Source organism: Equus caballus, chromosome X, assembly GCF_041296265.1.
Source record: "Equus caballus isolate H_3958 breed thoroughbred chromosome X, TB-T2T, whole genome shotgun sequence".
In the NCBI taxonomy this organism is placed as follows: domain Eukaryota; kingdom Metazoa; phylum Chordata; class Mammalia; order Perissodactyla; family Equidae; genus Equus; species Equus caballus.
This window is the reverse complement of record NC_091715.1, coordinates 42,535,507-42,562,051: the sequence shown is the minus strand read 5'-3', so window position 1 is coordinate 42,562,051 and position 26,545 is coordinate 42,535,507. Positions and strand designations below refer to the sequence as shown.

General features: G+C 39.0%; 1 long non-coding RNA gene across 1 annotated transcript; it reads right to left on the bottom strand.

Moving 5' to 3' along the window:
- Nucleotides 1–3,662: 3,662 nt before the first annotated feature.
- LOC138921965 (uncharacterized) lies at nt 3,663–26,404 on the bottom strand. Its single transcript, XR_011435018.1, has 4 exons — nt 26,343–26,404; nt 13,978–14,262; nt 6,943–7,232; nt 3,663–6,324 (listed from the first exon to the last, which is right to left on the bottom strand). It is a non-coding gene; the product is annotated as an uncharacterized lncRNA (long non-coding RNA).
- Nucleotides 26,405–26,545: the final 141 nt, after the last annotated feature.

Here is a 26,545-nt window from a genome sequence, read left to right as displayed (position 1 = left end):
TCATGGGGAAAATAAATTCTGGAAGAGTAAGTTTTGTTTGCCTCGTGGTTTATATGTTTTCAGTGAACATAGGGTATTCTTACATTCAGGAAAATACAGCTATTTGCAGTTTGGAAAGTAACTAATTTTTAATGTTCAGTTATGATTTAAGCTGTTTTAAGAAACCAGGCTCTCTTGTGTGATGCTGGATGGGGTTATACATTCATAGCACCTTGCCAGATGGAAATTTGGTGAGACATATAAAAAGTCATAAACACGAAATCCATTTGACGCTACAATTCCCCTTGTAGGCATTGATTCTAAAGAAATACATTATATTTTATATATATATATGTATGTATATGCACACATACTATATATATATGACCACAATGTTACATGATCGAACATGATTATTTTAATGTCATTTATTTTGAAAAATTTGAAACCACCTAAATTTCCAGCAGGATACTGGATGTCCATAGGATAAACTTAAGCAGATTTTATAGGATGTTTTTGAAGAACTTTTAATGCTATTGGAAAATGGCTATTTTATGCCAATAAAAAATAATATACTGATGTGTATGTACATCTATCTATCTATCTATCCATCTTTCTATATACCTAGCATTCTATGTATATTGAAATCTCATTCACTAGAGCAATGGTGCTCATCCAGGGGCATTTTGCCCTCCAGCGGACACTTGGCAAAGTCTGGAGACATTTTTGTTTGTCACAACTGGGGTAAATGGCAAGTGCTACTGGCATCCAGTGGATCAAAGGTAGGGATGCTGCTTAAACTCCCTGAGTGAACAAGGCAGCGTCTTATAACAAAGAATGATCTGGTCCAAAAGATCAGTAGCGTCCAGGTTGGCAAACCCTGCAGTAGAGCATGTAGATAGTTCAGAAAAGTTTAAACAAAATTTAAATCATGGGCAATCCCGTCAGTGATCAATAACTATTGTTAAAAATTTGATATGTGTAGGTGTTAGATTTTCTATGAGAATTTTGTATTTTATAGTCACCAGAGGGCTATGTGTGAAGTGAATTACCTCATTTTTAGAGTTAATTGTTCCTCCGCAATCGACAGATGATTTTCAAATATTAAACATCTTAGTCTTTGCTTAAGAAATGATGTACCTTGCACGTCACCTATCCTTCAATTAAAAAAAAGGAAATGAAGTACCTTAAGAATTGCAATTTGAGCTCATTTACGTGGAGAGAGATTCCACCAGTATCAATCCATCATCATCTATCTAGTGATTTTCACCTTTCTGATCAAAGGTTTCATTTCCAACTATTAACATATTTGGTTAAAATAAAGGAAGACTGCAGCCCATAACGCCATGTACCTGATTATACAGGGCAGTGTGGTTGACTAACCAGGTCACGGTAATCTCATTACCCTTCCAGTGACTGGCTTAGGAATGGGCATTCCCCAGTTGTAGTTGATGAGCTATGGATACGTGTCTGCCTGGAGTCTTTGTGGAACATTTTCTCAGCTCTTCAAAAAATACAAGAGACACAACAGATTGTTTACATTAATAATCTAAAAGAATGTATATATTTGATATTATAGTTAATGAATGAATTCAGCATGATTGCTGGACATATGGTCAATATCACAAAATTCAATTGGATTTCTATATACTAGCATTAAAATTGCAAAGAGAAAAATTTTTAAATGCCACTTATTACGGCATCAGAAAACAGCAAACACCTGGGAACTAATCTAACAAAGGAGTCCCAACACCTCTGCCCGCACATAACATAACGTTTCTGGGGGAACTTGAAGAAGACCCATGTAAATCAGAGATATATCAAGAGTGAACTGAAGAGAGACTTCTCGTGAAAATGATCCATGGATTCAATGCAATCCCAATCCAATTCCCAGCAGAGATTTTGAAAATGGAAATGGGCAGCTGTGTCCGAATTACGTATGGATAACAAAGATCCAAGAAGAGCCGAAGAACAGTCATCCAAAACAAGACTTTCCAGGACTTTTACAGCCAGAGAGCAAGACCAACTATGACGCTAGAATAATTAAGATAGTGTGGGGTGGGCACAGGAATGGACAAATAGACAAAGAGAACAAAGAGAAGGCCCGTACTCAGACTCACACAAGTGCGCTCACCTCATTTACGTCAATTGTGCCACTGCAGTGCTCCGGGGGAAGGAGAGTCTTTTAAATAAGTGGAGCCGGACTAACTGGATAGCCATCCATGTGGGGGATAAAGGGACTTTGACCCCTAAAATTATGCCTACACTAAAACCAATTCCAGAAGTTAAAGCTTATAGAAAATAACGTATGAGCATATCTTTATGACCTTGGAGTAGACGAGGATATTGGAAACAGAACACAAAAAGCACTAACGATACAGGAAAACGTGGATAATTTGGACTTTGCCAAAATAAGAACTTCTGTTCACCAACAGACACACTTAGAGAGCAAAAAGATAAACCTCAGAACGGGAGAAAGATATTTGCAACATGTATATCCCACAAATGCCTTATGTACAGAATGTAATACCTCCCAAAATCAAGAAGAAGAAAAGACCATGCAATGAAAAATTGGCAAGATATTTGAACAGGACCTTCACAAAACAGGACATCCAACTAACTGACCAACAGACAAATAAAAAGCTGTTCAACCTCAGTCACCAGGGACACGCACGTTAAAATCCCAGTGAGATATCATGAGACGTCCAGCAGAATAGCCAAGACGACTAACAGTGGCAAGGGTTAGTGAGGATACGGAGGAACCCCCTAATGCTGGTGGGAGTGTAAACTGGTACCACCCCTTTGGAAAACTGTTTGGTACTAGCTCTTAAAGCTGAACATGTGCATTCTCTATAACCCAGCAATTCTATCTATATTAATTGTCTATTCCCGCATAACAAACTGCCATAAACTTAGCCACTTAAAAACAACGTCTATTCACTAGCTCACAGTTCTGGAGGTCAGAAGTCCATGTATGGTGTCAATCTTAAAAATAAAGCAGCCAGTTATTTTACCAGCAAAACGGAGTTTATTTGGGAATAGCCAGGGAATTGCAATTCAGGACGTGCACGCTATGGCAGACCATAGGCAAATGCAACAACCAAGGGAGAGGAACGTTAATTTGTAGAGGAAAAGAAGAAAATTGGGAGGGGTTGTTTTGAACAAAAGTCCATTGGAGAAAAGCAAGAGTTCATGGTGGTGATGGTTTCTCATGGGCTGAGTTTCTGGGGTAGTCGGTTTCTGTTTGGGATGCAATGTACACTTCTTCCTGTAATTAATGATTTTCCCCTATTGACGACTTCTTTGTGTTGGGATCTGTAATGGACTGTGTTTCCCGTAATTGACCTCCATTGGTACTGCAAGGGAGCTCCGCCTTCTGGCTCCCTGACTCCATTTTGAATGAGGTTTCCCTCTATTAGTTTTCATATTTTCCCTTTTGATCAAGATCTTTCTCCGAAAGCATCGCTGATCAAGAGTCAGGTTCTCTGTGCATAGTGGTTTTGTGCCTCAGTGCCAGGAAGGACCCCTTCTGGTTGTCATGCCCCCCGTTGGAGGGAAAGCGCATAGTGGTTGGACACCATTTAGGCCACGTTTGAGTAACAAGGAAGGTTAGGAGGGAGAACTCTCAGGCATCTCTTATTCAAAGTCTATAGTTGTCCAAGGTTGTAAGCGTCAGAAAATCATTATTTTCATAATAAATCATTTATTATTTATGACAAATACAGCAAAAATAGTGATTGACCGTATAAGCTCTTTTTTTTTTTTTTTTTAAGGTTGCTTTACCGAAACCTTATAAGCAAGGTACCAGGCCAATTTTTGCAAGCAGTTCCTTAAAGGTGTCTAGTCATTTCTGAATCTATGTACATCTTATTTGAATATGACCTTCTAGTCAAAGCCTTGCTAATGTAGCCGGTATTTCCAATTATGCCCTGTTACAAGAAGAACAGACCTTCAGGGAACCCATGCAAATACATACAGTGTCATGAAAAGAATACTTAATAGTTTCCAAATTCTGGGAGGATCAGGTAGAGAGAAAAAGAGAAATGTTTCAACCCCTTTTGCAGAGATACACTTTAGCAAATTGCTGTTAAGTTGTAGATAGCTTGAAGGAGGGGAGAAAAGGGGGGTCTCTTACATTTGGGAAACAAAACATCAGAGCAATCAGTCCTCCAGCCAAGTTCCAGAAATTTCCACCCAGTTCAGTGTTATGATCTTAAAGTTATTAAAACCTGTGTTCCAGAGTACTACCAAAGTCTTTTCCATGAATCTCTTTGAAAATGAAACGTATTTGTAAAAGCATCAGAGTAAATAATAAGTGTCTGTTACTAACAAAAGGCTTAAGACAATAGGCAATGGGTAAATGCAACTGACAAGTAAATTTGGGTACTTTTGTGGCATACGTTTTCGATACCAACTACAATTATAGGTAATAACATTAGATTAGGACATATCAGATTTTTATGTATTTTATACAAGTTCTAGAACACTTTTTCGTAACATTCGCCCATACAATATAACCTAAAAAAGTTTATTATTGCTTATTCGAACACACTTCTCATGTAATTTGACATACCAAGTAAGCCTAATTAGTATAATGTCTCTCCTTTTATAAGGAGAAGGAAAGAATCTTTTGAGGTGTCCTAGGTGCCCTCTGAAAAATTCCAAAGTTACATCCAGGTCAAAAAGACTTCACTTAGAATTTGAATATTTGGGGAAGCTTTTCAAAAATATCCAAAGGTTTGGATACTTGACCACATAGGATCCCTGATCATTATGAAATAATACTTAAGCCTCGATTCGATCAAAGTAAAAATAAGAGGTTTCAAAGGCAAATACAAAAAGGTTCCATGGTTGTAAGCAAAACTTAACTCCTTTAATACTAAGAAGACTCAGTTTTCCTAAGTAATTAAAGACCTGATAGGAACAACACAGGAACCTTCTTGATAAAACACAAAATCTCTGTTTTCTAGGCATATTACTTAAAAATAAAGAAGCTTTCGCAATCCATTATCAAAAACAGACCAAGAGCCCAGGAAAACCTTGTCCTTTCAACAGAAAAGAAAGCCAAATTTTAATTTTGCATCAGCTTATTTTGGTATTAAAACTCATTTGAATACATTCACTTTAATCTTCGCCAGCTTGACCACACCTTAAAATTCCCTTCCCCAGGTTCCTTTCCACAAACCTTCGACACTCTCTTTTCACATGCAGATTTTGTCCTGTGTTTCCCTCTTCCCCTTTCCAAAACAACCAGCCTCTCTTTAGGGCAAAATTGCTTTCTTTTCCCTCAACAAAATGCATTTCCATTCCTTATACCCTCTTTTATCAAAACACACATCTTACTTTCTTTACATACGGAGATGTTTCCCTTATTAGTAAGTGTATTGATTATAATTCTTAACCCTTAGAATCCTTAATTCTTAGTGAAAAACAAAGAAGTAAGCAATTTTGAACTATTTTAGCATTTTTCAGCTTTGTGAACTTATAAATATCTTTTACGAATTTCTAGAAACGTCATTTTTCATAGAAAATTTCTCAGCATAGTATAAAACGTGTTCACTAATAGATTCAAATATCTTTAGCTTCTGTGCAATAAGCAGCCAAGAGTAGATTAACCTATGTTAAGTGATTGACATTCATCTTATTTTGAGATGATTTAGATATCCAATGACCATCCCTTATTTAGCTTAACTTAGTATAAACTTAGATCTTATTTACTTTCATTTAAATTACTTGCTTTTAACAATCATGCTCTGATTTGACATTAAATAGCCAACCATCCTCTTCAGTTACTTTCTTGCTGACAGATTTTGTAACAGAGATAAAATGAGCTTAATAAACCCAGGTAGAATGAAAGTTGTATGTCTACGTTATATTCAGCACTGATAACTCTAAAGGACATGCCTGTTTCAATTAAACCAAGAACCTTAAGCTAGCTTTTATTTACTAAAGATTAATCCTCAGTCGTGTAAACTGGAAAACATTTGGGTAAGTTTCTGTTATATTTCTGAGGTTATGCATACTTACTTTATAAGCGCTTAATTTCAAGCCAATTCAATAGGGCTCTTTTACAAATCAATCTTAGCAATACCATCCAGAGGTTAAAAAAAAAAAAAATCACATATGTGCGTAGACATACATGACATGTAGACAGACACAGAGACCTTATAGCTTTCGTTTTAAACGTTTCAGCCATGTCTCAGGTACAAAGTTCAAAGGCACAGTTGGGTGCAAATTGTGTTTCTGGCAGACAGACGAAGTTAAGGTTACTCGCTCGCATGGCCGGAGTTTCAGCACCAGAGGTGGTGCAGAAGCAAAGGAGGCAGATGGCATTGGAGGTAGGGCCTGAGCATAAGACAAAGAAAACAGGGGAAGGGAAGGAGAGGCCTCAGAAGCCATTTTATTCTCCCTCAGTTTTTCAGCTGTTTTGGCTAGTTTAGGTACAGTATCTTGCAGTGAGACAATTTTAGAGCTCTGTGCACAGTTGGAAGCCTCCAGGTACCAATTAAAATCAACGTATCACTTGTTCTGCTTAATTTTAGAGCTGCGGTCTTCCAATTTGTTTTTTTAAGAAAAATGAGTTTAGGGAGATCTAAAGTTCCCCATAATGGCCACTGTAATTCCAAACTACTCTTGGTCAGTTTGGCCCATTTAGTTAGAAACATGCATGCGGGGGGCCCAAAGTTCTCAAGTATAAACTCAGCTGGGGTCCCTGAAGGAGGGTTTCCCTCCGAACATTTAGGTGATCGGGGTCCCATTTCTGAAATTTCCTCTGAAAACCCGAGGAAGTTGCTAAGGTCCTAGGCCTCATCCCCAAAAGCATCTAAAAACAAAAGACAGTTGCCGGATTCTCATCCCTGATTCCAAAAGGAATCTGGAAACCAAAGAAAAACACCTGGATTTTCAGCAAGCCCGAGCCCCAAAAGGAGCTGTGCTGCCTTCAGAAAACAATTGAATACTCACCAAGGATGATGCCTTGAGCCCAAGGACAGAGCCTCGAACCGGAAGGACAAAGTCCCTCCCTCGAGAGGACAAAGCCTCTCCGGATCCCAAATAAAGTCAGAGGCTCAGATCCCCAGGGGCGTGGAGCTCGAAATCCAAGTGGAGACTCACCAACCTGAAAGCAGGCAGCGACTCCTGGAAACAATGAATTCAAGGGCCTCGGTGTGAGTACCTTGCTTGGCTCCAGGGCGCATCGTCTCTCGAGGGGTCACCTCCTTTGGATCCCACCTTATGACACCATTTGTACCAACCTTAAAAATAAAACAGCCAGTCATTTTACCAGCAAAACGAATTTATTCAGGAATAGCCAAAGAATTGCAATTTTGGATGTGCGTGCTACGGTGGACCATAGGCAAATCCAACACACAAGGCAGAGGAATGTTATTTCATACAGAAAAAGGAGGAATTTGGGAGTGGTTATTTTAAACGAAAGTCCACTGGAGAAAAGCAAGAGTTCAGGGTGGTGATGGTTTCTCACAGGCTGAGTTTCTGGGGTAGTCGTTTTCTGTTTGGGATGCATTGTACATTTCTTCCTGTAATTAATGATTCTTTCCTGTTGACAACTTCTTTGTGTTGGGGTCTGTAACTGACCATCTTTCCTCTAATTGACCTCAAGTGGTACGGTGTGGGAGCTCCCACTTTTGGCTTCCTGACTCCACTTTAAATGAGGTTTCCCTTTACTAATTTTCACAGTGGCATGACTTTGTTCTCGGCTCAGTGTATCACCAGGTGAAATCATGTGTTTGGCCAGGCTGTGTTTCTTTGTGGAGTCTCTGAGGACGAATCCACTTCCAAGCTCACTGAAGTTATTGGCAGAATTCAGTTCCACTCTGAGCTCCTAGAGGCCACCCATAGTTCCTTACCACATGGGCCATGCCGTACATCCTCTCATACTTGAGTCTCTCAGGAGAGACCTAGGCCGTTTTAAGGGCACACCTTCTTAGGCCTGGCCCACCCAAGATAACCTCCTTATTTGAAGGTCCACTGATATGGGACCTTAATACATCTGCAAAATCTCTTTCCCTTTTAATGTAACATAATCACAAGAGTGATGTCGCATCAAATTCACCGGCTCCTCTCACACTCAATGGGAGAGGATTATGCAAGGGCGAGGGTCATTAATGGTCATCTTAGAATTCTGCCTACTAGTCTGCCCTGTGGCCCCCGGTGGTCCAATCTGTCCCACACACAAAACTCATTCACCCCATTCCACAGTCTCCAAATGTCTCATGGTATTATGGCATCAGCTCAATTCCAAAAGCTCATCGGAATCGCATCAGCTCAAAGTCGAAAATCGCATCACCTCAACCATCTAAATCAGGTATGGATGACGTTCCTGGGTATAATCCATGTAGTACAACTCCTGGGGCACAATCTTGCTCCAACCGGGTACCAATGACACTAAAGTGACAAGCTGTCTTCCCCCAACACACTGTGGTGAGACGGGCAGAGGATAACAGCTATAAACATTCTAGTTTAATATGGAGCGAAATGGAAGGCAGAATGCAGTTCGAGTCCCAGAGCACTTTGGAAATCCAGCGGGGAAAACACCAGACAGAACTCTCTGATGAAGTTTTAAAGCCTGGAATAATCCTTGGTAGCTCTGGGTTCTGCCCTCCAGGCCCTTGGTTCCGCCCTCTGAGCCACCCTTTCTTTTTCATGAAAGGTCGCAGGTGTTTGCAGCTGAGTAGTCCTTATCTGTCTGCTCTCTGCCAGTAGAATATTAGAGGTCCAACAGCCTCTTCCATTTTGTACCTTCTCTTTCCCTTTGAGTCCAGGCTTGCCGTGTTCCTGCTGATGGAAGTTTCTCCGGAACCCTGTGGGGCTTGTGTGAATTTCACTGGCATTCACTCTTTTACACAAAAGCCCCACCCATACATTGGTTCAAGGCAATCCCTTCTTCGTGGGGGTCCTGCTGGGATGACCGAGGGACAGCAACCTTGAGCTTCCCAGAGGCCTTCCAGCGTAGTTAAGAAAAATCTGTGAGGCACACTTTTAGTCTCTTGAAAGGGCTTTTGTGGGACTGAATACTCTGAACTTTTGGTCTTTCTGAGCTTTTAGCAAAGGTTTGTACAGCCACACCCTTGGCTTTGTCCCTACATCACATCCTCAGAAGCAATCTCTTAATTTTTTCTTTCTTTCTTTCTTTTTCTTCCTTCCTTCCTTTCTCTTTCCTTCTTTCTTTCTCTCTCTCTCTGTCTCTCTTTCTCTCTCTCTCTCTCCCTTCCTTTCCTTCCTCCCTTTCTTTCTTTTCCTTTCTTCCTTTCTTTCTCTCTTTCTCTCCTTCTCTCTCTCACTCTCCCTGTCTCTCTTTCTTTCTTAAAGAGGAGGAATGGAGTCAGCTTGACTCCTCCCAGAGGACTCTCTACAGGGTTGTGATGATGTGATGCTGGAGAATTCTGGAAACATAATCTCACTTGGTATGTGAAATGTACCCTCTTCCTTGTGTTCTCTTTTAAGATTTGGGATAGTCTTCCTTTTTCCAGGCTTTATTTCTTTCCCCTTATCTATCTTTTATTATTAATTCACCCACCCAGCATACATTGAGTGCCTGCTGCACGCAAGGCACTGTGCTAGGTCTTGGAGATATGAATCACCCTATCTGAAATAGCATTCCTATAATTTTCTACACCCTTGCCCAGGTCTATTTTTTCTCCATAGGATATTGCTGGCTGACATTTCTTTGTTCCTTTGTTACTGTCTGTCTCCCATATTAAGATAAGTCCCACGAAGGCAGAGACTCTGTCTTTTGTGCTAACCAGTGCATCCTAGGTACGTAGAATAATGCCTGGCACACAGCAGATCCTCAAAATAATTGGTTGAATGAGTTCTGAGATACAAGGCATTACCCTTGCCGTTGATGTCCTTGTCCTCAAAAGGTTCACAGCTTCGCAGGGGAGACAGACAAACAGCGCTGAAATACTTGCACTTTCCTGAGTACACCAGGCTCTCTCATACCAGCTGTCTTGCTGCTTTCTACACGTCCTTCAAGGTTCAGCATTTCATGTCTGCCTCCTTTCCATCCATTCAACTAACATTTCCTGATGGCCCACACCGTTCCAGGGACTGTCACATTTGCCAGGGAACTGGAGAGTGCTGACAAGAATAAAAGCATTCTAATCTGTGCCCCACGGGAGCTTAATCCATTTACTTTTTTTTATCAATAAGTAATTATTGATAAGTAAGGACTTACTAGCGCCATTTTGTTGTTCTCCGTCTGTTTTGTACTTCTCTTTTTCCTCTCTTGCTGTCTTTCTTTGTGATTTGATGAGTTTTGCAGTGATATACTTTGATTCTTTTCTCTTTATCTGTTTTATGTCTAGTATAGGCTTCTTCTTTGTGGTTACCAAGACACTTACATAAAAGTTCTTATAGTTACAACAGTCTATTTTAAGCTGATAACAGCTTAACTTCAATTGCATACAAAAACTGCACTTTTTACTCCCTTCTCACGCTCTGTTATTGATGTCAGAATTTGCTTCCTTTTATGTTGTGTATCCACTAGCACATTTTTTTGGTACAGTTATTCATTATGCTTTTGTCTTTAAACTTTCAGACTAGGGTTAAAAGTGATTTACATACCACCATTACAATATTACATTATTCGGTATTTATCCATATATTTGTTTGTTTGTTTGAAATTTCAGGTGTACATCATTCTATTTTGACTTCTGTATAGAGTACATCGTGTTCACCACCAAAAGTCTAGTTGCCATCGGTCACCGTACATATGTGCCCCTTTACCTCTTTCACTCTCCCCGCACCCCACTTCCCCTCTGGTAGCCACCAATCTGTTCTCTGTATTTATGTATTGTTTGTTGTTGTTGTTGTTGTTGTTTTATCTTCCACACAGGAGTGAAATCATGCAGTAGTTGGCTTTCTCCATCTGACTCATTTCGCTTAGCATAATGCCCTCAAGGTCCATCTATGTTGTCACAAGCGGCAAGATTTCTTCTTTTTTATGGCTAAGTGGTATTCCATTGTATGTGTGTGTGTGTCTGTGTGTGTGTGTGTGTGTGTGTATCTATCTATATATATTACATGTTCTTTATCCATTCATCTGTTAATGGACACTTAGGTTGTTTCCAAGTTTTGACTATTGTGAATAATGCTGCAGTGAACATTGGGGTGCATATTTCTTTTTGAATTATTGCTTTTGTGCTCTTTGGCTAAATACCCAGAATTAGAACAGCTGGATCATATGGTAGTTCTATTTTTATTTTCTTCGAGCATCTCCATACTGTTGTCCCCCATACCTGCACCAATTTACATTCCCACTAGCAGTGTACGAGGGTTCCCTTTTCTCCACATCCTCTCCTACACTTGTTACTTCTTGTCTTTTTAATAATAGCCAGCTGACAGGCAGGCGTGGGGTAATATCTCATTGTGGTTTTGATTTGCATTTCCCTAATAATTAGTGATGTTGAACATCTTCTCACATGCCTATCAGCTATCTGTATATCTCCTTTGGAAAAATTCAGATCCTCTGCCCATTTTTTAATCGGGTTGTTTGTTTACAAAGAAAAAATATCACATAGATACAGAGAACAGATTGGTGGTTACAAGTGGGGTAGGGAGGTGGGGGGAGGGCGAAAGGGGTAAAGGGGCACGTGTGTATGATGATGGATGGCCACTAGACTTTTGGCGGTGAATACGCTGCAGTCTATCCAGAAGCTGAAATAGAATGATGTACACCTGAAATTTATATAATGTTATAAAACAATGTTACCTAAATTTTAAAAAAGACATGGGTCATCGGGCATCAACACAGAATTCTGGCTACCACACAATCCAAGCAGATATGCGACACAAATGCAAACATGTCCTCCAGACACACGAATAAAAACGTTCACAGCATCATTACAGATGGTAGTCACAAACTGGAAACAATCTGAACGTCTATCCACAGTTGAATGAATAAATACAGCGTGGTATATTCGCATCATAGAACACTACACAGACACGAAACAGGAAAATACCCCTACGTGCAACAACATGGGCAGATCTCAATATCAGAACACTGAGCAAAAGAAGCCAGGCATAAAAACGTACATGATTGATAATTCTATTTACATAAAGTTTAAGAACAGGCAAAAAGACAAAAACAAAAACAAGAAACCCTTATGCTGACGTAGGTCAGAATAGTGGTTAGCCTTCACGTGAAACACCTAGATAGGGGCATAACGTGGGTTTCTGAGGCTCCAGTAATGTTCCAGATCTTGGTCTTGGTGGTGGTTACAGGTATGTGTTCACTTTGTGAAAAGTCATCAAATTGTTGTCTCTTATGGTTTGTGTACTCTTCACTTTCTGTGCTATACTTCAATTAAAGAAAATCTAACAAAAATAGAGGGGGAAGACATGTATATAATGCGAGAAGAATTGACAGAAACACACTTCAGACTGAACATCCCTTACTGTAAGCCTAAAGCCTCAAAGGCTATAAAAACTACAGTTGTTTCTCTGACTCATTTGCCCGTAAAACATGACCTGAACAGACATGAGGCTCTTTTTAGTCTTTATCTATCCTTCTTGGCATGAATGTTTATGTTTCCCTGCAGAAATATTGTTTTACTGGATTCACGGTGCTATTCCAGACCCTGCTATGGCTCTTAGTGAAGTGTGGTGTATGAATTCTGAAACATCCGGTCCCAAGAGTTTCAGGTAAGGGATTGTGGATGGGGATTTTAACATAATTAACATAATTCTCTCAGCTGAAGGCAAATCAAGTAGACAAGAACTAAGGAAGACTGCAGAGAGTTTATCAGAGATGGGCTGAATTTCTTGAGGTGTTTTTCGCAACATGTCCTATGATGTGGTTTTCCTCCTTTGACCTAATGATAGGATGGGTTATTAAAATACTACAATATTTCTCAATATCACACCAGTCTCTCATGACTAGAAAAACTGCCAGGATGTAGTAGATTTCCTATGTACTGTTGAACTTTATGCACTCAAACTTTATGGATAAAAAAATTGAACCTATGCTCCTAAGTGAGACAGATCCCTATTTCTGTGTGTGCGTGCACGCATGCGAGCGTATGCATGCACGTTTGTGTATGTCTGTGTGCTTGTGGGCTTGTCTGCATGTACTAGCTTTTACAGGTTTTGGAAGCAGGGTTTAGGCTATCCTCATTAAATAAATTTGGAATATTTCTATCTTTGTTTCTAGCTTCTAAATCCATTTAAGAAGGCTTAGGAACTTGTGATTTCTGAAAAGAATTGGATGATTGTATTCATCTCTCCTTGTACTTCCCTCAGTAATTTTGGTTCCCAAACCTAGTTAAAAAAATAACACTGTTTGCTGATGAAGCTGTGACTCCTCAAAAAAGGTGCATTCCAGAACAGGCAGAGAAGTACACAGGAAAGAACACGGATGCTGAATCAGAGAGACTTGGGAGACTGTCCCAGATCCACCACTTACTTAGTGTATGACTTTCAGCATGATACTGAATCTCTTTCAGCCTTAGTGTCTTCATTCGTGAAATGGGAATATAGCCCCCTCTCTTTCACTGTTTCCCCAAGATTTAGCAGAGAGCAATTCTCACACTATTACCCCACTCAATTAGTGTGCAAACCCACTGTGATCATGAGCAATACATGCATATCAGTTAACAAATAGTGACAACTGACATCAACAAGCGAGAGGTAATAGTTGCTTTAGCAATTTTATGTATTGGAAGTGTTTATTTAGTCTTCTTGAAATCACGCTTAGAATTTCCGTGTATTCTCCTATGTAAAATTTCTATAGACTATTTCTACATAAAACATACCACCTATCGTTTAATTTTCTCAAATCATATATGTATAGAATTTTAAAGGTTAAGTTGAAATACAAGCATTGAATGAAAACAGAAATCACTTAATTCTAAATCTATCCACCCCCTCCCAAAGCTCACCCCTTCCCACCACACACACACACACACACACACACACACACTCCTGCTGGCTCCCTGAGACAACTACTTTGAACGTTTACCTGCTTCTGTTGGTACTTACCATGATATTTGAAAATCATAGGCTTATACTGATTGTGGCATATTTCAAAAATGGTCACAAATGAAACTTCTGGTTTCAGCCCCAACATATAGAGAGGGAAGACATCACCAATCCCATCCTTAAAACAAGAAAACGCTGGAAAAACTGAATCCACCCATGTTTTGGACTCCTCACAGAACTGAGCTGGCAGGGCAAACCACCACGTAAACTCTGGAGCAAGAGTGGAATCCGGAGTGTCAAAACCGAGATCTGCCTCCCTGGATCAGAATCCTCTGTAGTCATAACCTGGTAACAACATTTAAATGGTAAGTAAGATGAATTTCTTGAAGCTGAATGTGGACTAGCAGGAGAGTGAGAATCTGCTCCCCCTACCCACCCCACCCCTCCACTGCTCTCTCAGGGGGCATCCACAAGTTCATGGACTTTCCCTCCAGGAAACAGATTTTCCTGGTGGAGCTCTGAGAAAGATGCCCTGGTTCTTGCGTCTGGGAGAGAGAGAGAGAAATCAGTGTCAAAATATCTCCCAGAGTCTTTTCCATGACAAAGGCCTACTCTCCAGGGAAAAGACTTTGCTAGACCCTTATCCTAGGTGGAGGAAGGCTATAGCTCCCGCCCCAGCCCGCTCTAGCCCTCCTGTCTCACCTAAGGGAAACAGAAAAGTGAGTAGGGGCCAAGGCTTCCAGGAAATAATTTGGGAATACTGCAGCCAGGGAAAGGATAGAGGTCACGGGGAGAAGGTAATGCCACTGGAGAAACACTTGTGAAGCTTGCAGCCCAGCGACACAGTCCCTCTAAAAGACCGGGATTTAGTCATGAAGCTGTGAAATTCTCTCCCTCCCCCACACCTTACCACCACATCAGTGGGCTTCTAGAGGAATACCAGTGGATTGTAACTGAAAGCACTTCAAAAACACAGATTCTCTCTCAGCAGGAGTGCTTTGCAAAGCCCAAATTCAAGAGAGGGGACCAAAATAAGGCCACTAGAGCACTGGAGACCTCTGGCAGTTATACTGCAGCAAACATAAAACACAGCCTAGCCCCTAGCCAGACTAACATAAATATTCACACTAAATGCCTAGTTACATGAGGTCCTAATTACCCAAAAGAAATTTACTGGCTTTCAACAAAAACATTACGAAGCAGGCCCAAAATTGAGAGAATGGAGAGAAAAGGCAAGCATTAGAACCAATCTCTCATATAACACTCACGTTGGAATTGTCAAACAGGAAATTTAAAATAACTATGATTAATATGGTAAGGGTTCTAACGGAGAAATAGGCAACACACAAAAGCAGATGGGTGATTTAAGCAGAGAGATGGAAATCCTAAGAAAGAATTAAAAGGAAAGACTACAAAATAAAAGCACAGTAACAGAAGTGAGGGGCACATCAGTAGACTCAGCGCAACCAAGGAAAGAATTGGTAAGCTTGAAGATAGGTCACAGGTCAGTAAACTTTCCAAACGGAAGTGCAAAGAGGAGAAAAACAGAAAAACATTGCAGCTGAACATCCTTGTCATGTGAAATTGGAAAAGGTTGACATATTAATCCAAGTGCCAAAAAGGGACACAAGATAGAAAGAACAGAGAAAGATGGCTACTGGAAACAATATGGGTCAAGAACTGCCAAAAGAAATGATAGACAGCAATCCACAGATTCAGGAATCTCAGCAAATACCAAGCAGTATATATACTAAATCCACACACACGCATGCACACACACACACACACACACACACACACACAGACACACACACACACACATCTAGACATGTTATACTCAAACTATATAAAAATAAAAACTAAGAAAACTGTTGAAAGAATAAGCTAGAGGAGGAAAACACTTTTACCTATAGAGGAATATGGACAAGGACTACAGCCAACTTCTCATCAGAACCCATGCAAAGAAGAAGAGACCAGAGTGAAATATTTAAAGTGTTGATTGAAAAGAAAGTCCACCTACCTGGAATTCTACTGCCAGATAATTATCATTCAAAAGTGAAAAAGGAATAAATAGTTTCTCAGACAAATAAAAGTTGAGCAAATTAATCGCCAGGAAACCTGCCTTCCAAGAAATGCTAAGAGACGTTCTTCAGGCAGAAGGAAAATCATATAGGCCAGAAACTTGGGTCTACCTAAAGAAAGGAAGGGGGTCAGTGAAGTATTAAATGGACGTAAATAGCATCTTCCATGTCTTATTCTTGTATCATCTAAAACATAACTGTTTTCTAAAAAGATAATAGTAACAACATATTGGGTGATTATAGCATATGGATAAGTGAAATGATGGACAGAAGCGTCCCAAGCAACGGGAGGGAGGAATTGGGCATACTCTGTTACAAGGTGCCCACACTACACAAGAAGCCATACAGTGTTATTTGCAGGTAGACTTGATTAGTAAAAGCGTATATTGTAAACTCTAGGGAAACCACTAAGAACAAGTAAAAGAACGAGAAAAAGAAGTATAAGCAATATGCTAAGAGAGGGAATAAGGGAACCATATGAAAAGCTTAATTAAAACCAGAGAAGGCAGAACAAGAGGGGCACAAAGGAGCAAAGCCCACGCCTGACATCATCCTCAATGGTGAAAGGTTGAAAGCTTTTCCTCTAAGATCAGGAATGATCAAGGGTGCCCACTCTCACCACTCCTATTCAACACAGCACTGGAAGTCCTGGATAGAGCATTTAGGCAAGGAAAAGAAATAAAGGGTATGAGAATTCAAAAGGAAGAAACAAAAGTGTCTCTATTTGCAGATGGCATGTTTTTATATATAGAAAATCCTAAACTCGACCAAAACACTGTTAGACCTAATCAACGAATTCAGTAAAGTTGCAGGATACAAAATTAACATACGAAAATCAGAAGCATTTCTATACACTAGCAACAAATTTTCTGAAAAAGAAATAATAAATCCATCCCATTTACAATAGCATTGAAAACCATAAAAATACTTAGGAATAAATTTAACTAAGGAGGTAAAAGACCTCTACTCTGAAAACTACGAGACCTTGATGAAAAAATTGAAGAAGAAACAGTAAATGAAAATGTACCTTGTGTTCATGGATTGGAAGAATTAACTTTGTGAAAATGTCCATACTACCAAAAACCACCTATAGATTCAATGCAATTCCTAACAAGATTCCTATGGCATTTTTTTAACAGAAGTACGAAAAGCACTCCTAAAATTTATCTGGAGCCACAAAAGACCCCAAATAGCCAAAGAAATCCTGAGAAAGAAGAACAAAGCAGGAAGCATCACACTTCCTATGTATATTATATATAGGCTATACTAGAAAGCTATGGTCATCAAAACAGTATAGTACTGGCGTAAAAACAGACACACAGACCCATGAAACAGAATCAAGAGCCCAGAAACAAACCCAAGTACACATGGTCAACGAATACTTGACAACGGAGCCAAGAATGCTCAAGGCAGAAAAGACAGTCTCTTCAATAAATGGTGCTAGGCTACTTGGATATTCACATGTGAAAGAATGAAACTGGATCCATAACTTACTCACAAAAATTAACTCGAAATGGATTAAAGACTTAAAGGTAAGACCTGAAACCACGAAACTCCTAGAAGAAAACATAAGACTAAAGCTTTGTGACATGGGTCTTGGTAATGACTTTTTGGATATGACACCTACAGCACAAGCAACAAAATCAAAAATAAACGAGTGGGACTACATCAAACTAAAAAGCTTCCGCACAACAAAAGAAACCATCAATAAAGAGAAAACACAACCTACGGAATGGGAAAAGATATTTACAAAGCGAATATCTGATAAGCGGTTAGTAACCAAAATATATAAAGAATTCGTACAACTCAATAGCAAAAAAACAAATAATCCGATTAAAAAATGGGCAAAGGACCTGAATACACATTTCTCCAGAGAAGATATATGAAAGGGCAACAGGTACGTGAAAGACGCTCAACACCACTAGTCATTAGGGAAATGCAAATCGAAGCCACGATGAGGTATCACGTTATGCCTGTTAGAATCGCCATCATCAAAAAGATAAGAGAAACAAATGCTGGGGAGGATATGGGAAAAGGGAATCCTTTTGCACTGTTGGTGTGAATGTAAGTTAGTGCAGGCACTAGTGAAAACAGTATGGAGAATCCTCAAAAAATTAAAAATAGAACTACCATATGACCCAGCAATTCCACTTCAGAGAATATATCCAAAGGAAACGAAAACACTAGCTCAAAAAGACATCTGCACCCCCATGTTCATAGCGGTATTATTTACAACAGCCAAGACATGGAAACAACGTAAGTGTCCATCAATGGATGAGTGGATAGAGAAGTTGTGGTTCAGCCATAAACAAAATGAGCAAATCTGGGGCCAACCTGGTGGCGTAGCAGTTAAGTTTGCAAGCTCCACTTGAGCGGCCCAGGGTTCACCGGTTTGGATCCCTGGTGTGGACATATGCACTGCTTATCAAGCCATGCTGTGGCAGGTGTCCCATATATAAAGCAGAGGAAGATGGGCACAGATGTTAGCTCAGGGCCAATCTTCCTCAGCAAAAAGAGGAGGATTGGTAGCAGATGTTAGCTCAGGGCTAATCTTCCTCGAAAAAAAAATGAGCAAATTCTACCATTTGTGACAACATGGATGGACCTTGAAGGTAGTATTCTAAGTGAAGTAAGTCAGACAGAGAAAGACAAATACTGTATGTCTCACTTATATGTCGAATCTCAAGAAAAACTCAGAAAAAGAGATCAGACTTTTCCTGAGCAGAGGCAGAGGGTGGGGGGAGTGGTAAGTGGAGGAAGCCGGTCAAAAGGTCCAAACTTCCAGTTATAACATAAATAAGTACTAGGAATGTAATGTACACCACGATGACCCATAGCTAACATTGCTGTATGATATATAAGAATGTTGTTAAGAGAGTAAATCCTGTGAGTTCTCACCACAAGGAGAAAATCTTTTCCTTTCTTTTCTTTTTATTGTATCTATATGAGAAAACGGATGTTAGCTGAACCTATTGTGGTAATCACTTCACAACATATGTAAATCAAACCATCATGCTGTCTACTTTAAACTTATACAGTGATGTATGTCAATTATTTCTCAATAAACCTGCAAAAAGATGTGACATGACATGAAAAAAGAAACAATAAATGAAGTGAATATAAAAGAATTGAAATCATGGTTAATATTAATCCATTTATATCAAAAATCACTTTAAATAAGAATGGTCTAAGTATACCCATTAAAGATATTTTCAGAGTGTAGAACAGAAAGGCCCAACCATATATTATGTACAAGCTCCCATTCAACATAAAGACTCAGATAGCTTAAAAGTAAAAGGATGAAGAAAGGTGCACCATGCTAACACTCACCAAAAGATGCAGTAGCTATATTAATTATAGAGAAAGCATACATCAGAATAAGGAAAACTGTCAGGGACAAAGAAGGGCATTACATAATGATTAAGGGGTCAATTCTCCAAGAGGTTATAAATCTTAAATCTGTAAGCCCCTAACCACTCAGTGTCAAACTATGTTTTGCAAAACCTGATAGAAGTTCAAGGAGAAATACATAAGTGCTCGATTATAGTGGCAGATTTCAACACCCCTGTAAGTAATTAGAACGTCAAGCAGGCAATCAGAAAAGACAGCGATCACCTGAACAGCATTATCCGTCAACTCAATCTACTTGACTTTTATAGAATACTCCACCCTCTCAAGCTCACAGGAAACATCACAAAGATGGACCATATCTTGGGACAAAAAACACACCTTTACAAATGCAAAGGAATAAGAGTTATATAAAGTATATTCTCTCACCACAATGGCATTAAACTAGAAATTTAAAAACAGAAAAATAAATGGAAAATCCACATATGTTTGAAAATTAAACAAAACACTGCTAATCAACACATTGATGAAAGCAGAAGGCTTCAGATAAACTTAAAAACATTTTGAATTAAGTTACAATGAAAAAAATCAAAATTTTTGTGATACAGCAACAGCTTTGCTTAGAGGGCAGTGAAATTTATAGCATGAATTTATGTATTGGAGAAGGAGAATATCAGGAACTTGAGCCTTCACCTTAGGAAAGTAGAAAGGAGACCAATTTAAGCCTAAAGTAAACAGAAGAAAATTAGTGATAAAAATTGAGCAGAAGCCAGTGAAATTGAAAGCAAGAAAACCATAGCAAAAAGCAATGACAAGAAAAGCCAGTTCTTTGAAAAGATCAACAAAAGAGGCAAACCTCTTTATAACCAAGAAAAACAGAGAAAGGACACATCTTATCAAGGTTAGAATTGAAAAAAGGGACATCACTACTGGTCTCACGGGCACTAAAAGGATAATAAATGAATACCATTAACAACTCGATGCCTGCAAATTTGATACATTAGATGAAAGGCCACATTTCTTGAAAGACACTACCTACCAAAACCCACACAGACAAATAGATAACCTGAATAGTTATATACTTATGACTTGGGCCCAGACATTTTCCCAGGTGATTCTAAACAAACATTTAAGGAAGAAATGATACCAATTTGGCAGCATTTCTTCCAGAAAATAGAAATGGAGGAACACTTCCTAACTCATTGTTTGAAGTCAGCATTACGCTAATAGCAAGAGAGACAAAGATGTTGCAAAAAAGGAAATCTACAGACCAATATCTCTCATAAACATTGACATAAAACTCCTCAACAAAATATTAGTAAAATGAATCCGACAGTGTATAAAAAGAATTACATAGCAAAACCAAATGAGATTTCTTTCAGGCATGCAAGACCAGTTCAACATTTGAAAATCCATCAATGTAGTTTCCATATCAACATATTAAAGAAGAGAAATCATATGATCATATCAATTGGTGCAGAAAGTATGTGATATAATTCAACACCGTTCATGTTAAAAACTCTCAGTAAACTAGGAATAGAGGAGAACTTCCTCAGCCTGATAAAGATCTATGAAAAACCTACAGATAACACAATAGTTAAGGTTGAGAGACTGGATGCTGTCCCCCTAAGACAGGCCTGCTGTTATCACTCCTTTTCAACACATAATGGAATCCTAGCTTGTTTAATAAGAAAAGAAAAAGAAATTAAAAGTGTAGAGATTGGAAGTGTTGTAATAAAAGGATTTTTATTTGCATAAGACATGATTATCTATGTAGAATATTCCAAAAAAAAATCTAAAAAAAACTGTTGAATTAATAAGGGGGTTTAGCCAGGCCACAAGATACAAGGTCAATATACACAAGGCAATTGCTTACCTATATATGAGCAGTGAACAATTTGTTGTTGTTAGTGCTGTTGAGTCCTTTCTGACTCCTAGTGACCTTGTGTACAGCACAGTGGAACTCTGCCCCATATTTCTGCGCCATCCTCTCACTTTCTGTGCTATACAGACAATGCTCCTCTGCTATTCATATGGTTTTCACTGCCAGTTTTTTCGAAAGTGGGTGCCTAGGTCCTTCTTCCTAGTCTGTCTTAGTCTGGAAGCTCTGGTGAAACCTGTCCACCATGGGTGATGCTGCCGGTATTTGAAATACTGGTGGCTTAGCTTTCAGTATCACAGCAACATGCAGCCACCCAAGTATGACAACTGAGAGATGGGTGGTATGCTTCCCTGATTGGGAAATGAACGCAGGCTGCAGTGGTGAGAGCACTGAATCTTAACCACTAGACCACCAAGGCTGGCTAGTAAGCAATTAAAATTTGATATTTTTAAAAAATCACCTTTTACAATAGCAACCCTACATATAAAGTACTTAGGTAAAAATATAGCAAATATGCACAGGATGTCTTTGTGGAAAACCACAAAAAGTGATGAAAGAAATAAAAGATATAACTAAAGGAGAGAGATTTTATATACCTGGACCAGAAGACTCATAATTGTTAAGATTTCAATTTTTCCCAGACTTATCTATAGAAACAACAGGATAGCAATCAAAATTGCAGCAAGCTCTTTGTAGATATTGACATACTGACTCTAAAGTTTATATTGGAAACCAAAGGCTCTAGAATAGACAACACAATTCTGAAAAAGAAGAACAAAATTGCAGGACTTATATTATCTGATTTCAAGACTTACTAGAAAGCTACAGTAACCAGGACAGTGTGGTATTGACAAAGAATAGACACAGAGTTCAGTGCAACAGAATGGCAAGCCCAGTAATAGACCCGCACAAATATTACTCAACTGAAATTGACAAAGGGATAAGCACAATTTGATGGAGGGAAAAAATTAGTCTTTTCAATAAATGGTGGTAGAACAATTCAGAGTCCAAGGAAAAAATATTTAACCTAGATCCAGACCTCACACTTTTATAAAAATTAATTAAAAATGGACCAATGTCTTATATACATAAAATCCAAAACATAAAATTCTGGAAGAAAACATAGGAGAAAATCAACATGACTCTGTTTGCTGATGAGCTTTTAGACAGAACACCAGAAGAAGAATCCATGAAAGAAAGAAAGCTAAGTTGGACTTTCTTAAAAACAAAAACTTGTGCTCTGCAAAAGAGACTGTTAAGAAATTAAAGACAAGCCAGAGACTGGAAAAAAATATTTGCAAAATTCATGTCCGATAATGGGCTTGTATCCAAATATATGAAGAACTGATAAAACTCAACAATTAATAAACTAATAACTCAATTATAAATGGGCAAAAGATCTGAACAGACACCTCATCAATTAAGATGTAAAAATGGCAAATGAGCATATGAAAGAGTGCTCAGTATCATTTGGCATTTGGGAAAGGCAAATTAAAGTAATAATGAGATAACACTACACATCGTTAGAATGGCTAATATCTGAACAAATGACAAAACCAACTGCCGGTGAGCATGCAGAGCAACAGGAACAGTCATTCATTTAAGGTTGGAACTCTAAGTTGTACAGAAACTTTGGAAGACAGTTTGATAGGTTCTTACCAAAGTTAAACAGAGTCTTACAGTAATATGATCCAATAATCGGGCTATTTGCCCACTGACTTAAAAACTTACATCCTGTCAAATAAAATACAAATCTAGAATTAGTAAGGAGAAACTTTTTTCAAAGGATTATTGTAAGGAAAAGGGTCTGGGGGAAGGGACTGTGGTAACAGGGAGAACACTCTGACCATAAGATCAGCAAGCATCTCAAGAGTTAGGCAAAAAGGCTCTTTCTTTTATATAGTGGATACAAAGAACCCAGTGTAGGGGAATGGAATGAAAGGGGTGCGTGAACAGATAGCAAATCAAAGAATGTTTCACCCTGAGGCCAATCTCCTCTCAGGAGGGGTTGTGTGCTGGCTCAGGCTGAAGGTGGATCAAAGTTACAAAAACTAGGGGAAGGAGAGAACCTTAAGCAGAGTCTGATTAACAAGTATTTTGCTCCAGTTGTACACAAGTAGTTCAGCTAATCATTTAAGAGTTGAGGAATGGGAATTTGGAGGGACTGTGTCTGGTTTTGTCATAGGTAAACAAGGGCGGCACCCCTGAATTTTATCTGAGTTATATGGGGAAGGGAGGCTCCTTGCAGTAAGTAGTTTCCCGGAACACAAAGTATGGGAATATCTCTTAACCTTCACTGTCTTCCAGGATCACAGGGCTTGGGTAAAGTTCAACACTGTCAGTCTACACAAAATCCTGCACACCAATGTTTTTGGCACCTTTATTCATAATTGCAAAAATTGGAAGTAACCAAGGTGTACATCGATGTGAATGAATGAATGATCTTGGTGCATCTATACAATGGAATGCTATTTGACAAAAGAAAGGAACGATCTTTCAAGCCAGGGAGAGATATGGATGAATCTTAAATTCCTATTGCTAAGTGAAAGAAGCCATTCTCAAAAGGCTATATATGGTGTATCCAACTATCAGAAACTGTGAAAATGCCAGAAATAGAGATAGCAAACTGATCAGAGTGTTTGACAGGAGTTGTGGGAGGGGGACTTGAGTAGGTAAAGCACAGGTAATATTTTAGGGCAGTGATACTATTATGTGTGATAATGTAATGGTAGTTACATGACACTATGCATTTGTCAAAATCCATAGTAATTTACAGCACAAAGATTGAGACTTAATGTATGCAAAATTTAAAGGTATTATTAAGGATATCAGGGGATATCAGGATGGAATGCAGAATGTAAAAACAGAATCTAACTATAATTCAAACGTATAGAAAAATTGCACTAAAGGGGGAGAGGGAAACAATGCTGACCTAAGTAACTTTGGAAGTTAAAGAAGTCTGTAAAGCTAAAGAGAGAAGAGAATTTGTATATGCAATGTACTCTAGTGGACAAACTTTTTTCCTATGTTTGTACAGGTTTAAAAAACTGAAACCATTATGCATGTGCACTGGAACTGAACAATTCAGTAAATGAGTGGTAGATGGTGAGGGGCAGGGTTCTCACTGCTGGAGTGGGAGGTTAGAGATAATGAAGGGGAAGCAGCAAGAATGATCCATGCAATCACAGATTAGAGCTGAAGGCATCAGTATGAATTCATATTTAAGTTAATATAGAGATTGATGCTTACATATAATAAAATTTATAGAAAAGTGAGTTAAAACATTTGGGCCTCTGTATCTGCAGGTTCTGCATCGGAGGATTCAATCAACCGTGGATCAAAAGGCCTATGATGACTGCATCTGTACAGAACATGTACAGACTTTTGTTCTTATCATTATTCCCTAAACAATACAGTATAACAATTATTCATGTAGGGTTTACATTGTATTATGTATTATAAGGAAGCTAGAGATGATTTAAAGTATATGGGAGGGGCCGGCCCCGTGGCCGAGTGGTTAAGTTCGTGCGCTCTGCTTCGGCAGCCCAGGGTTTCACTGGTTTGGATCCTGGGCACAGACATGGCACCGCTTGTCAGGCCATGCTGAGGCGGTGTACCACACAGCACAACAAGAGGCATTCACAACTAGAATCTACAACTATGTACTGGGGGGCTTTGGGGAGAATAATAATAATGAAAGAAAAAAGATTGGCAACAGTTGTTAGCTCAGGTGCCAACCTTTAAAAAAGAATTAAAAAAAATTAAAAATAAAGGATATGGGAGGGTGTGCACAGTTTATATGCAAATACTACACCATTTTATATAAGGGGCATGAGCACCCAGGGATTTTGGTATCCACAGGGGTTCTGGAACCAATCCTCCAAGGATACTGAGGGACTACTGTATACACACATGTATTTTCTTGTTTTTTAGCTGAGAGGGCCTAGAAGCCACTTCCTCCAAGAAGCAATGAGGACACCTGGCACACAGATATTGGTTTTTAATACCATTTCCTAATAAAAGGAAACAGTGTTCCTTGGAGAACTAGCTGATTCTACAAGCCTGGAAATATCCAAGATGAGGCTGGAACATATGCAACATGGAAATGTGTAAGATGAGCTAGAAAACAAAGATTTATTCAAAAAGAAACCCCATATAATGGGAGCATATATCAAAGGGACCTAAAAGACAACTGAACCAAAACTGGAACAATTTAAGAAACAAAAGAAATTTTAAAAATTGGTTTTGGGGCCGGCCTGGTGGCGCAGTGGTTAAGTTCGCACGTTCCGCTTCTTGGTGGCCCAGGGTTTGCCGGTTTGGACCCTGGGTGCAGACATAGCACCACTTGGCAAAAGCCATGCTGTGGTAGGCATCCCGTGTATTAAGTAGAGGAAGATGGGCATGGATGTTAGCTCAGGGCCAATCTTCCTCAGCAAAAAGAGGAGGGTTGGCAGTAGTTAGCTCAGGGCTAATCTTCCTCAAAAAAAAAAAATTGGTTTATAACTCAAATATTTAAAAAAATGAGACCATTGTGAAATAAACAAACAAAGAAATGAATAAATAAATAGGGGAGCATAGATAGAGGATCCATGCAGAATAATTCCAAATAATTTACATAATGCTCTGCCTTCATGAAAAGGATGCATAACTCTCCACCAGTTAAGTGTGGTCTGTTCTTAATGACTTTCTTCCAAAAAGCAAAGTGTGGAACAGGGTAAAAAGAGTAACTTTACATTGGAGAAATCTGACAAACACTATTTCAGCCAGGTGATTAAGTTCTGCTTGAAGAATCAAAAATTATGTTGATATTATGTACTCTTGATAGGATTTGATGAAAATAGCATTTTACCTCTGTGGTTTTTCTCCCATAACTCACAACACCGGTCTAATCATGAGAAAAACATCCGATGAATCCCAATAGAAGGATATTCTATAAAATGTCTTCCCAATCCTCTAAACTGGCAAGGTCATCTGAAACAAGGAAAGTCTGAGAAACTATCACAGCCAAGAGGAGCCTAAAGTACATCTAAATGTAATACAGTAGGCTAGATGGGATCCTGGAACATAAAAAGGACATTAGATAAAAGTTAATAAAATCTGAATAAAGTACTCACTTTAGCTTCTTCTGTCTCTCAGGTCCACCAGCAAGGAATAATTGAGACCCTAATGGCACCAGGCAAACCGAGCTGACAAAATTAGCACCACAAAGGCTCTGAAAACACATTTTCTTAGGAACCAGAGCTTCAGAAAGGAGGCTACTATCTGCATGCTAAATCTAAACAGGGTGGCTACCTTCTAAAATAAAATATTTAAATAG